The sequence below is a fragment of the Malurus melanocephalus genome, unplaced genomic scaffold, assembly GCF_030028575.1.
Source record: "Malurus melanocephalus ecotype Western Australia unplaced genomic scaffold, MMel_1.1 scaffold_30, whole genome shotgun sequence".
NCBI lineage: Eukaryota > Metazoa > Chordata > Aves > Passeriformes > Maluridae > Malurus > Malurus melanocephalus.
In genome coordinates, this window is record NW_026623262.1 from 191,726 (window position 1) to 204,599 (window position 12,874).

The following is a 12,874-nucleotide window of genomic DNA, read 5'->3' on the forward strand; positions in this document are numbered from 1 at the left end:
CCCCTGGCTCATAATAAATTCTGTACTGTTGACAGGGCTTTCAGAGAAATAGAGGGGTGGGAGGATGGGAGGGAGGGAAAGAGGGAAGGAGGAAAAGGAGAGGAGAGACAAAGTGAGGATGGGAAGAAACCTTTGCCCTCTGGGGTCATTATGAGGTCAACATGTATCTATCACCCATATGAGAAACCCTATAATATAAATTTTAGGACATAGTGAGGCTTTATTCTCCAGCAACTGGGATGTGGTTAATAAAATCTTAATTTAATTTTTCTGTGAACCAATAATTTTTAAATACTGAAGAAGTTAAATGATAATTGATTCAGCAAACAAGTCCCTCAGAGAGTTGTCTTTACTTGTGAATCACAGCAACTGGCTGATCTTCTGGTCCTGTTGTTCTGTGAAGTTATTGGTGWGGCTGTATTGAGTACCCTCTGTTGACCAAAGCAGTCCTGCAGATGCCTACAGAGAATTGTTCTCACTGGCACTGTATGCACAGCACTGAAGAATTCATGTGGAATTAGGGGTTTGTCTCTTTATCCCAGAAACCCTCTGTTGTGATTTTTTTTCTTGACAGATCTTCTGTCTGTTAGCTTTCATCRTCTGTAGCATCTGGAGTATTCCAGCCTTTTGTTACAAAGGTTATTCTATAGGTAGGAGTGTCTGAAATGGAAAGTGTGGAYCTCTGTGAGCACCTAACACAGTAGAGCTGTGTGTGTTGTACACAGATGAAGGTCCGAACCACCAGTACATACAGGGATAACTGGAAACCGTTGGGCTAAACTTCCCTGCTGACTTCCTGCTCCCTGTCTCAAATRTTTCAAAGAGGTACAAGCAATCTTTATGTGCTGTTCTCAAAGGGACATGTCACAGCATTTTGATGGTGACTTACTGCTACTTGAATTTATCTGGTTTGAGTTTCCTTTTTATTTGAAAGGACTTAAACTTTTTTTAAACTTCCTTCCTGATGTTTGTCTTTTTTCCAGATTCCAAAATTAGATCAAGTCACATTTCCTCATGGAACTTCTGCTTCAAGGAGGCATTGAGCTATTGCAGCCCCTAGTCTGAAGGTTCCTGCTCCAGTGGATGACCTGCATTGTCATGCACAATATCCAAAAACAGTTGGACAATGGCAAACTTTAAAAGTTAATGCATGTCCTGCTTACTGTCCCATACCCCTGAGCTTGTGCTTCTTGAAACTCGCTTGATGTTGCTGAGCCCTTTTTGTTGAAAGTGCTGTTTAGTCCATGACTTGCCTGCTGCATTCTCATTTGACCTATTAACTGTTAAGGCAAAAGAARTTATTTTAAGAATCGGCTTGTCAAACAGAGTGTATCTCCTTCCTTCAAAGACCTCTAAAGATTAATATTTTATTAAAATGTGACTGCAGCATTAAAATGGGTGCCCTGTGTCTTTTTGCAAATGGATGGCTGGCAAACTTGTGGACTTTCTAGCTTTTAATTGGCAAATTATTCAGTTAATGCTTCAGGGTGAGTTTCAGAGGACAACAGTGAATTAGATGATTTTTAGATAAAATCATTCCAACTTTTATTCGTAGAGATAGTCTGAAGATAACTAAATGTCTACATGCATCTACAGATTCAGTTTAAATTTCTTCTCTGGAAATAAAAAAAGAGGACATGCTCTAAATCATGGAATGAAACCCCAGGCCCTCACTTGGGCAACACCCCCATATCAAAACCAGGAGGCTGGTTTATGGTCATCTTAGTGGTGGCTGTACCTGTGACCCATGCAGCTGCTGCACTGTTCTTCTGTGCCTACTGCATTCTTTTTGAACTGTAGTGAATGGCTGCAGATAAAATCTGCTCTCAAAAAGACTTTGAGACTCAATGCCTGTCCATTTTTATACTGTGATGGATCAGAAAGACAACCAAATATTTAGATATTACTATAYGCTCTACAGAATACTTTTGAACAGTCAGTACAGAGAGGGAAGATAATAGGTAGACTCAATGTACAGTTACCTAGAGAGATACTCTGACATTTAGTATACAGTATATGCAGTATGTACATACATAGGCATCTTTGTTTCCATTGAAAGGCTGCTAAATTTTTATTTCTAAGATGGGAAAACAACTTTATGTAACATTGGAAAGCAAAGCCAAGTGCTGTGTTGCTTTTTTGGAGCTTTGTAGTGTGCTTTGGTTACTTTTGTAAATGTCTGACTGGTTTACTGCAGGAAAATGTGGAGATTTTCTCAWCTTACAAAAAAGAAGCAAATTGTCTCAACACTCACTTTGTTCCTTTCTGGCTGTTCTTTCTTGCCTGTGCAGCAATTTCTAAAAGACCCAAATCTGTTCACTGATCCCTGTTCACAGTAGGGCCGCCTTCCCAATCTTTGCAGAGCTGGCCAAGAGATGATACGTTGGGCACAGGAGGAGGACCAGCAGCTAGCAGGACATAGGCCATTGTCACACTGAATGCTTTGTATTGTGGAACCCTGGCCAGTCGCCMTGGGCTGCATGGGAAGGTGTGAAGGGCTTGGGTGTAACTGGGATTTGCACTGGTTCTTCAGAAAGGGGATTCTAAGAAGAAGTCTATAAACAGAGTAACATCATATGTTGCCACTCAATATCATCAGTGTCTGCTACAAAATTTTAAAGCTGGGAATATTGATAATTAGATGCTGATGAAGATTGACTACAGGAGGGAAGAAAGAGGGTCTAAGAGGGTTACAAGAGGGTGATATTGAATAACTACATCCATTGAGACTTGAACTCCTTGAGAAGTACATTAGATGGAGCTGTACCTACTGAAAGCTTAGCATATGAGATATTTGTTGAAGTAGGAATTACTATGTTGGGGGGGAAAACATTTCGAGAAATGTTTTGTTACAACTTCTATTTATAATTTCAAGGTTAGAAAAAGGTGCAGCTGCAATGGCTTCTATAGCTAACATAAAAYTCTCAATGGATTAATTCCACTGCTTTCTTAGGGCTTCCTGATTTTAGGCAGTAACTTTGGTTTTGTTAATATTGGGTATTTCTGTCACCTCTTAAAAGGACWCAGAAGGACTGGGACTGGGTTTTTCATTGATTTTCTGGATAGATTTTGAAACATCACATAACTATTTTGAATCTGGCCTGTCCTTACGGTTGCATAGAATGCTCCAAACACAGTGGGCTGGTTGTCATCACCTTTGTGGGGCTGATTGGTCTTCATGGAAATTTATAGAGTTGATCATATARCCTGGTAATGAGACATAGGCAATAGTACCTCTTTAACAGTAACAGCTGGTGCTCAGTATCAGCTATATGTATCATGTACCCTTGTAATTTAAATTGTTGTGTTGTGTAACAACAATAGCTCAGTAAAAATGTGGGTTTTTTTAAATGCACATGGTAGGTTAAATTATCGATATAACCAAAGTGTTACTGGTTACTACTCCAGGTATGTTGTACTTGATTTGGACAGAATGGAGGCCTTTGATGAATTTACAGTCCCTGTGAGGCTACTGGACAATAAATTTTTTAGCTATAATACAGCCATAATTAAAATACTGAGCAGTCTTTGCTGGTTTTCTCGTATAGTCAGGAGAGCCCTGTCAATCCCCAGTTACCCTTGTGCCCAAGCTCCTGGTTTTGTGCCAGCTTGCTCACTTACCCATAGCTGTATTCCTGTCCCGGGGAGACAGTGCTGGCTCGTTACACCGGAGATGCTGTGAGCAGCTCAGCATAATGGCTGAACTTATGGCTGCTTTCAGAAGCTGCCACTGACATTAAAAGAAATAGAACTGACCCAGCACTTACTACTTTGGAAAAGCCATCCTCTTTGGAAAAAGCATTTTAATTCTGAATAAAACATTGGGTTGGCTTTTAGCTCATGAATAGCACTTTATTCCACTTGAATAAATATCAGTACTGACAAGTAACCACATCATGCCATGACCTTATGTAAGTGCATGGCAACATTCCAAGTTAATTTTGGCTATTATTTCCACAAATGCATAGGACAGGCTTTTGTAGGTATTTGGTTCCCATTTTGGCAGCTTTTGCAGATGGGCTGTAAAACAATCTGACAATTATGAAGGCTCCACGGACTGATTAGTTCTGGCTTCAGACACTGACAATATCTTAGATACTTCCTTCCYAGACTCCTCTTGAAGACTTTGCATCTTCAAGGAGCATGTGACAGATGAGTGTTGACAAAATGAAGAACTAGAATTTTATGAAAATGTTCGGAAAGCAATGTTGCTTTATTAATATGGAAAGTTCAAGCAATTAAAAAATCACTGGAAGACAAATACCTTCTGATCTTACTTTTGTTCTTCACAGTCCATGAGGAAGGGCTGTCTACCAGTGTGTAATCAGGGAAACAAGTTTTTTTTTTTTCTTGCTTCGCTGGGCCCATGATCAACCAGTCTGCTTTCTGCTTGGACAACTGAGTGAAATATCTTGTCCAAATAAATGAAGCTTCTAATGCTACTGTAAGATGACTCCTGGCACCATCCCAGCTGGCATTTCCTTGCCATGCCATGTGCTGTCACTGCAAAGGTGAACTTCACCGTCATGGTTCCCCCTTTTAAAAGACTATGTTGGAATAGAAGGTCATCTTCATTTAATAACATTCTTGTTGGAGTTGGCATCTTGGTGAAGATAGATCGAAACCTCACATGGTCTACACTCAAGTTGTCACATGCTTCTAGTGGGATTCTTAAGAGGCACAGCAKTTAGATAACTGTTTCTGAATGTTTAAATATCTTTCAATTATGTCCCCGGGTTCACTGAATGTCATTGCTGTGTAGTTTTTGAAATGCCTAAGTTATTTTGCTGTAAATGCAAGTGGTTGTTTAAGTCATTCTGGTGCTTTGGGAAATTTTGTACTCTCAGCTTGTTTGCCAGTTAAATAGACAAGGTTATTTTGTTGCAGATGCTTTCTGTAGTCTATCATTCAAAATATTAACGTTAGGAAGCATAGGCTCTTGCCAGATTTATCCTGATATTTTTTATTTAGTTTAGAGAGAAGCAGATCGAGATGTATTGATGTTTGACGAAAGGCCTTCTCTCTTTCTCAGTGCTCTATTGCTATAGAGCAATCAAATCCCACATATTTWACTATTCTCTGCCAGGAAATCTGCTAACCTTTCAAATAATATGTAATAGGTGTTATAGCCAGTGCTGCAGAGCTGTTTTCTATACAGGAGGATTCTCAGCTGKTTTTTTCTGCTGCCTTGGTAAGATTTGCAGTGGTTCTTTCTACAGTGCCAGATGTTTTACATAAAGCAGGAAATGATATACTGTTCTCTTGCTTATTGAGCAGAGAAAAGAATCTACTTTTAAGACCTAGCTGGAAGAGGTTGCTAGAAATGCCAGGTTTAAAGAGAAAGATCAAGTATGGGAGATGAGAAGGCAAGACRAAACTCACTTGAATGTGACAATGAATGCAAAATCTCAACTGAAACACATTTGATGTAGTGACATTAAASGGATTGTACTGAATATATAATCATTGTGGATATATGCAAGGGATTTTTTTATTGTAAAATAATCAAATGAGTGGTTTTTTCTACCCTGATGGGTCTCTCGGGAGAGCTCTAATGATCTAGATTTAAAGAGATACCAGCCCAATTATGTACAGTGGTATTTGTCTATTTTGAAAGGAATGCAATGTCAGAATAATATTATATGCATGTGATCCTTAATCTATGTGTCTTGAAATGTTTTACAAAGAGTTAACACTTAATTCAGTAGCAGTTTGCTGAGCTGTATTCACAGGCATGGTGATGCACTGATCACAGAGCTCAAGTGGAAGAGTTGTTCATGGATAACCCCAGTGCCCATCTGTCCATACCTGGACTGCAGGTTCTTTTTTCTTGTCCTGCAGCTTTTTCCTGTCAGGTACTGGGGAGCAGTTGGTTGGTCACCATGCTGCTAAATAGCCAAGTGTCTTGTGCTGCCCCTCAGGCTGTTCCAGTGTCTGCAGACTGAATTCTGCCACCTGTCCACACAGGAAGAGAGAGTGACCTGGGATGTGTGGTAAGGGGCCGCCACAAAACTGACCTCTGGATGCTGGAGYTGCAGAGGTTTGACCACTCTTCTGCAAGGCATGATGAGACCAGTAAAGGAAGATATCAAACATACTATTACTTCTCATTATTCGGCAAAACCTAACATGTGACACTGAGAATTATAGTTCTAAGGGGATATATCTTTTATCTTGCAGAAATTTCTAAAACATACTGATAAATTCAGAGATGATTTGGGTCAGGCTCTTAGTAGCATTTTCTACTACAGACAGAGCCACTCTAGGCAGTTTTTGTATGCATGTGTGTTACTGTTCTTTTTACTGTTTAGGACTAAAGTAAGACAAGTAGATGAAATAGCTCTGTGAAAGTTAAAGAAAAGGCAATCAAACTGTCTACTGGGACTGCTGCYTCACCAAAGGGAGTGTCAGTTGAGTACAAAGTCTTGTCACTTTTAGCTTTTATCTTCTGGTAGCTTGAAGCAGCTTTGCTGGCCACCATCATCCTTCTACTACTAGTATACAGCCTGGAAACATCTTCTGAATTACATCTGTATTRCTGTAGCTAACCTGATATATGAGCTTTATTTGAGTTTTACACCTCTTAAAAAAAGGCACACTTGGCAGAAGTTGGAATAACACATTAGTGCATCAGACCTTTAGTTTCTGTTTTGAGGCAGAGCAAATCAGTAGGGTCTGTGCTGGTAGCATTAGTCTTGCTTGGCATATTCATTATATTTCTTTTTTGATTACTCCTTTATTACAAAGACACCTTTARACACTTGCAGCATTTTTCCTTTTTAAGAGACCAGATTTTATCCATAATATTGATGACAAATAATTCCTTGCCAAGTATTTAGGCACTAGCACTGCTTCCTGTTGTCTCGATTTTCCCAGTTTCTATGTACAGGAAGGATTCTGTCTGAAGTTAGCCTTGCTGACACTTGCTGGACAGTGTTTTCATCCAGCAGATCTGCAGGCCTGTTCACACTGCTTTTTCTGATCATGTCAGATCGGTWATAGCTGTCAAGTTTGCTAAACATATAGTATGTCACCGATGAATTCTTGATTTATGAATTTGCCATGAAAAAATACCACTAGGTGTTTCCCAACTCAGTATGTCATTCCTATTTTACAGAGTTTTTGTTTGCTGCTTTTAGAACCTGTCATTTCCTAAAGTTTAGAGGTGAAAACAATTTTTGAAATTGCTATGTGATTCTTCTGYACCACAAATGATGTGGTGGGGCCTTTTAAAGTCCTGTCCATATCCATGTTCCCTCTGGGTTTGGCACTGAAACAGAGCACAGGAATAGAAGAGGGCCAGGACACAGCTGGAATAGAGGCTTTCTCCAAGTAGGCCTTCCCAAGGATGAAATTTCCCATTGCAGAAATTAACAAGCAATCTCCTAAAGGCTACAGTGTAGTCAGACATCACATTCCCCAGTTCARCCTGGTTTTGTTTCAACTGCCAGTTACAGTGAGTGAATGGCATACTTGGGACCATGGCAGTGATCTCATGAGAACTAGTCATCAGTACTAGCTAGTGAACAGTGGGTCCTTTTTATCTGAGCATGGATGATCAGTAGTGCTATGGGAACAGATCAACGGGTACAMAGCAGCTTTGCTGAAGCCAGTGAAACTGGTAATTGTAATTGTTCATTATATACAGGGTGTATATAATGCACTTTAACTCCATCGGAGATATGCAAAGGATAATCTTATACAACAGAGACAACAGTGCCTATTTTATCTARAAGATACCAAGATTTTCACAAAATCTGGAGTTTATAAAACTGAAGAAACAGTATAATGCTAAAATTATATTCTGTGATGTTCCCTTGACAAGGGACTAGCAGCGTGTAGGGAAATACTTGTAAATTGAAAACTATCTAGTTAAATATGTTAGGCATATATGTACAGCTTCCTCATTGTATAAMACTGAATTCACCTCAGCACTGTTGAAGGAAAACAGTTCAAATAAACAGCAATTAACAAGTGAAAAAATAATTATATTAAATGGAAAAAAAATCTTGCCTTATTTTCCATGTGTTTGATTTTTATTACAATATGGTTTGCAAAACTTGTCTCTAATGTAGCTGTAAAGTTTTAAGATATCAGAAGAATTACATGAAGTGGATTTAGAYGTGAAGGCAACTTTTTCTCTCTGTTAAGGAAACTTTTTTAAAAGGCTGTTCTGTAGYTATGGTTCTGTAGTTGTGTCTTGGTGGTTAATGCCTTGATCTCATATGCGAGTCAGTTGATTTCTCTGGTGCCTCATAATACTCAAGCACCGTGGACTCTTGCTGTGTGACTCATGCTGTAGCTTATTTTACTGTATATTCTATATAAAGACTTTCTTTGAACGGTGAGTGGATACACAGTATCAAAGTGACAATGAAAAGCCTTGTCTGTCTTGCTTCACAACAGAGAGCCCTACAAAAATAGATTGAAGTGTAGGATGTTGTAAATTAGGTAGGCCTTCAATTAAGACATCTTCTGAGCCCTAGTATTACCAGTGACCTCATCTTGTCTTCTAGAGGGACTGAAAGTTTTATCCCAGTATAGCAATACACTTAATTCAAAAATCATTCTCCTTGCTGCCAGATAAAGGATGAAGTATATCAGATTACTTCTCAATAAAGCCTGCTTTTCTGTTATCAGGAGTGCATAAGAATGCTTATGTATATTTTCCACCACTGCAACAGCAGGCATTAGCAGTGCACTCCAGAGGGGAGTTACCAGGTTCAGGTACTCAGCTGCTTCAATACCGGTGTTCCTAATTTCCTTAACCAAGTCACTCCTCAGAATCACACAGTAGTTTGGGCTGCTTGGTGTATACTGTGGTAAAACTTTAGAACTCACGTATGATATATTTTCTTCTAATTTTTCTTAAAATTTGCATCCCAGAGCCACATAATGAAAAAATTGTAAACATTTAGCATGACTCACCATGGAAAATAGAAATGAAGCTAGTGATTGGATAATTGTCATGGACTTCTTGTATTATGTGCTGTTCATCTCAATTTGTATGATCTTTAAACCTAAATTGTCTCAACACCACCCAGATTTAAGGAGCCAAGCTTCTACCTCTCCTGGAATTGTGTACCTGTGTCTAGGACATTGACAGGTGGGACAAGCAGGCACAGTCTTAAGCCCCACCAGGGGAGGTTTAGGTTGGACATCAGGAAGAATTTCTTCACAGAAAGGGTGATTGAGCACTGGAATGGGCTGCTCAGGGAGGCAGTGGAGTCACCATCCCTGGACAGGGTTAGCACTTAGTGCCATAGTCTGTTTGACAAGGTGATRTTTGGTCATAGGTTGAACTCGATGGTCTCAAAGGTTGAATTTGATGGTCTCAAAGGTCTCRTCTAACCTAGTTAATTCTGTCCCTCTGTGAACTGCTTCTTTAGTGGCAAAAAGAGAGAGAAGGGAGTTTGTTTATTAGGTATATCCATTAGCTGCTTCCCATCCTCTTTTTTTTTTTTTTTGTCCTTTTTTTTATAGCGTACCCTCTTCATTGAAGTAGTCTGTTTAGGTTATATATTGCACTCCCCTCCTGCCCTTCACTCACTGTTCCAAAAAACATTTTCACTTCTTTCCTTCTTATTTCATTTATTGTTATACAGTGTGCATGAAAGGGACTCCAGATCTGAGCAGCTTCAATGTGTGAAAGGTTTATACTGACAAGGTAATTCCAGTGGTGCCAATTGCAAGGACTGCTGAGTGAATTGGAGGCTCAGGTATTTTGGGGTCCTCTTAAGTGATATCAGTCTGATTGTGAGTGATTTTCTGTCAGAATACTCTTTTCTATCTGCTGGAAGGAATAGACTGTGTTCAGTCATGCTTCCTGAAATGCAATTTTTTACTTTGTCTTTACATTTTCCCCTCTCATTTTGTATTCYACTTGGTTTGATTTCTCAGCAGTGTTGCTGAGTGAGCTTCACAAACTGCTTTTAAAGCAGCTCACATTATAATCAAAATAATATTTAGAAAGCATTGAAGAAGGGCTAATGTTATAAGGGAAATTGTATGTTTACTTATTTACACTTATTAAATAACCTCATTATTGTTAGACACAATTGAATGGAAACAATCACTTTGGAGAATTTATCACGAAAAGGAAGCCTTTGATATTAGATGAGTATTGGAAGTTGACGTGTGCTTGTTTCTGTGAGAAGCAAAAACAGTGTTAGGTTGACTCCACTGAACTACTTAAGAGGTTTATATTGATTCTAGAGGAATTAATATTTAACCCAGAGTTTCCTTCCAGATGAAAACAAATTTCTAGACCAACATTCTTCTGTGCTCAGAGACTGTAAATATGAAAAGCATGGTTATAGATCAGCTGACTATTCTGCTTTTKCTTTATTTGTTTCAAATCTTCTTATATATATATAGATATATATAACAGGAGGGAAGAAAACAAATATGGTTTGTAATCATGAATAAAGCTACTGCTATGCACAGTGTCATCATAAGGCCAATGTGTCATTTAAGGTGCACTTAAAACCTACTTTTAAGACTTAGCTACTGAAGTGACCGCCCACTGTCACAGCGCAGCCTGCACTGAGAGGTTTCCACTTTCTCTATCTCAGCAACACACACCTAGTTTCACATCCATTTCTTCAGATGAAGTCTGTCTACCTTCATGCAAAGGTCTGTTCATCATATGTGTCAAGTCTTCTGTATTTTCAAGGTGGCAATCTCAGGGTGGAACAGGARCTTGGTTTGAAGGTTCTTGCTGATTTCCAGCTTACCAAGTACACCCAGTCTTTGTTTTTTGCTTTCTTTGAAGKCTAAGACACATGATGAGAAACAATGTGATCAGAAATATGTTGCCACAATYACAGAATTTACCATTCTGTCAAAGCACTTTCCAAACACAAACATCTCTCTTGTATGACCTTTTTTCTCAGCTGGAGCTCTGCTCCAGAAAAATGCTGAAGATCAGTCAGGGATGCACACAATACAGAAGTAATACTGTAGAAGGCAGCCTGTAGCTCTCCAGGTGAGGAACTGAACAAAGCCAGCCTCATCCTGTGTTTGTGAGTCTCCTGTCACCTGTCTTGCAAACAGAGCTCATCTGAAGAACATGTCTTTCCTTCTCCCCTCATTAAAATTGTGTATGTGAAAGTAAGAGATGTGACTGAAGGTAAAAGGAAGTATTTCGTACCTGGAACTTTAGGAAATTGTTCTTCTTCTTGTGCATGCCCCAAGAGATGGTTTCAGACTTGGTGTGTTCTAAGTCCTGTTAATGTAAGTTTAAATGTTGGCTGTAGTGGTAAGAGAAATTATGTAAAAATAACATGCTTTTCTTAGTTGTTCTGCTTTTTGCTTTTGGGACGTATCTGCTGGCTTTGCCAATAAAGGTGCAGGTTTACAATTGTTACTGTTGCAGAACAGTTTGAAGAGGAGTGAGGTTGTGTTCTGTCACAGCATTGTTCAGAAAATTCCAGCTAAGGTATGATTTGCTGCTTCTCTCCTGTGTGAGATAATGAAAGAGGAAGAAAGGAGAGCACAGTTCTATTTTATGATCTTATATTGAGTTTGAAGCACTGTTGCTGAGATCATCATTTGATTTTAAAGACAGCACTGTGAAAAAGTAACTATGGAAATGTATAATGCTCTTCTCCAGACACTTTTGAAAACTTGAACTTCATATTAAAGGCAATCAAGTATTTTTTTCCTGTAAATACATTAGTTATTCCATGTTTACAAAAGTGAAGTAAAAGAAAACATATATATCAAATGGGTTGTTTGTTCTTTGTGTGCTTTCTTTGTCTTTTAAGTACATGCAATCTTTCCCACCCCTCCCAGCCAAGTCCTGTCTCCACCCAAGTGCATTTCCTGAGTGGATTTATCTAGGAGACAGAATTGGAAGGCTGTATGATGGCATTTCTATATTTAAATTAGATGGAGTAGAATAGGCTGTGTAATTTGCTTAATCAGAGCTCATGCTCTAATTTCCTCGGATTTGATTTTTTGCAGTGCAGTCTTATCTTTGGCTTTCTATCTGGTAGCCAAGTCTGCTATTTGGCAGAATTTCAGAGAGTTGGGTGCATTTTTCTTCTTAACGAAATATCAGGGGGATTCTGTGATAAAGCAGATTCTGCACCAAGAGCTTTTCAAGCATGAGAAATTGATTTAAGTGGGAATGTGACAGAAAAATACATGCCTCCATAATAAAGAGATCGAGTAAAATCTACAGCATTGTTGATTAGAGCCATGCAGAAATATTCAGAAGATGGTAAATAGGTAAATAAATGGAAAATATGCAGATTCATCTGCTGTTACATAAACTGTACCTATTCTGGGATCAGGATTCAGCAATTTTGGTACAGGCATTTCCTGTATTTGTTTTATCTGCACATGACTAAATGGTGCTTCATTTCTGCTGTTTCAGACCTTGTCTATCACATTTTAATGACTCGATAGACTGACGTATACAAAACAGTCTGTTTCTGTTCAGTAAGTGGTGGTAAGATCTTCACATGGTACATTTTCTGGTTTTTCTTTTCACAAAATAAGGTGTTTTTTCTATTGTAACATATTTTCCTAATATGTCTWTATACTTTCCTTTAAAAATACCTCAATTCTGTTCTTTTACCTGTAATGTCAGTGACAGGGAATGGTTATATTCTGTTAATGACAAAGGCAAGAATTTAGCAATAAGCAGGATACTTGGTGTTCTAGAGTGAAGCACCAGCCTCAATGATTCCTTATCTATCTGGTGTTAAGCAGAAATAGGTTGATCTTTTTTGTCATATCCAGTTAAGTGACATTGATCTGAAATGTATGGAAATTTTCTGATTGAGCTTGCTTAGAAGAAATACACTTGGTAATTTGTAAACATAAAAGAAGACAGTATCTGAAATCAGAAGTAGGCCAAGTCTGC

At 38.7% G+C, this 12,874-nt stretch overlaps 1 protein-coding gene across 5 annotated transcripts in view; it reads left to right on the top strand.

Moving 5' to 3' along the window:
* RAPGEF4 (Rap guanine nucleotide exchange factor 4) overlaps window positions 1-12,874 on the top strand; it is a 139,296-nt gene that overhangs the window by 47,239 nt on the left and 79,183 nt on the right. The gene's annotated exons all lie outside the window — the stretch shown is intronic.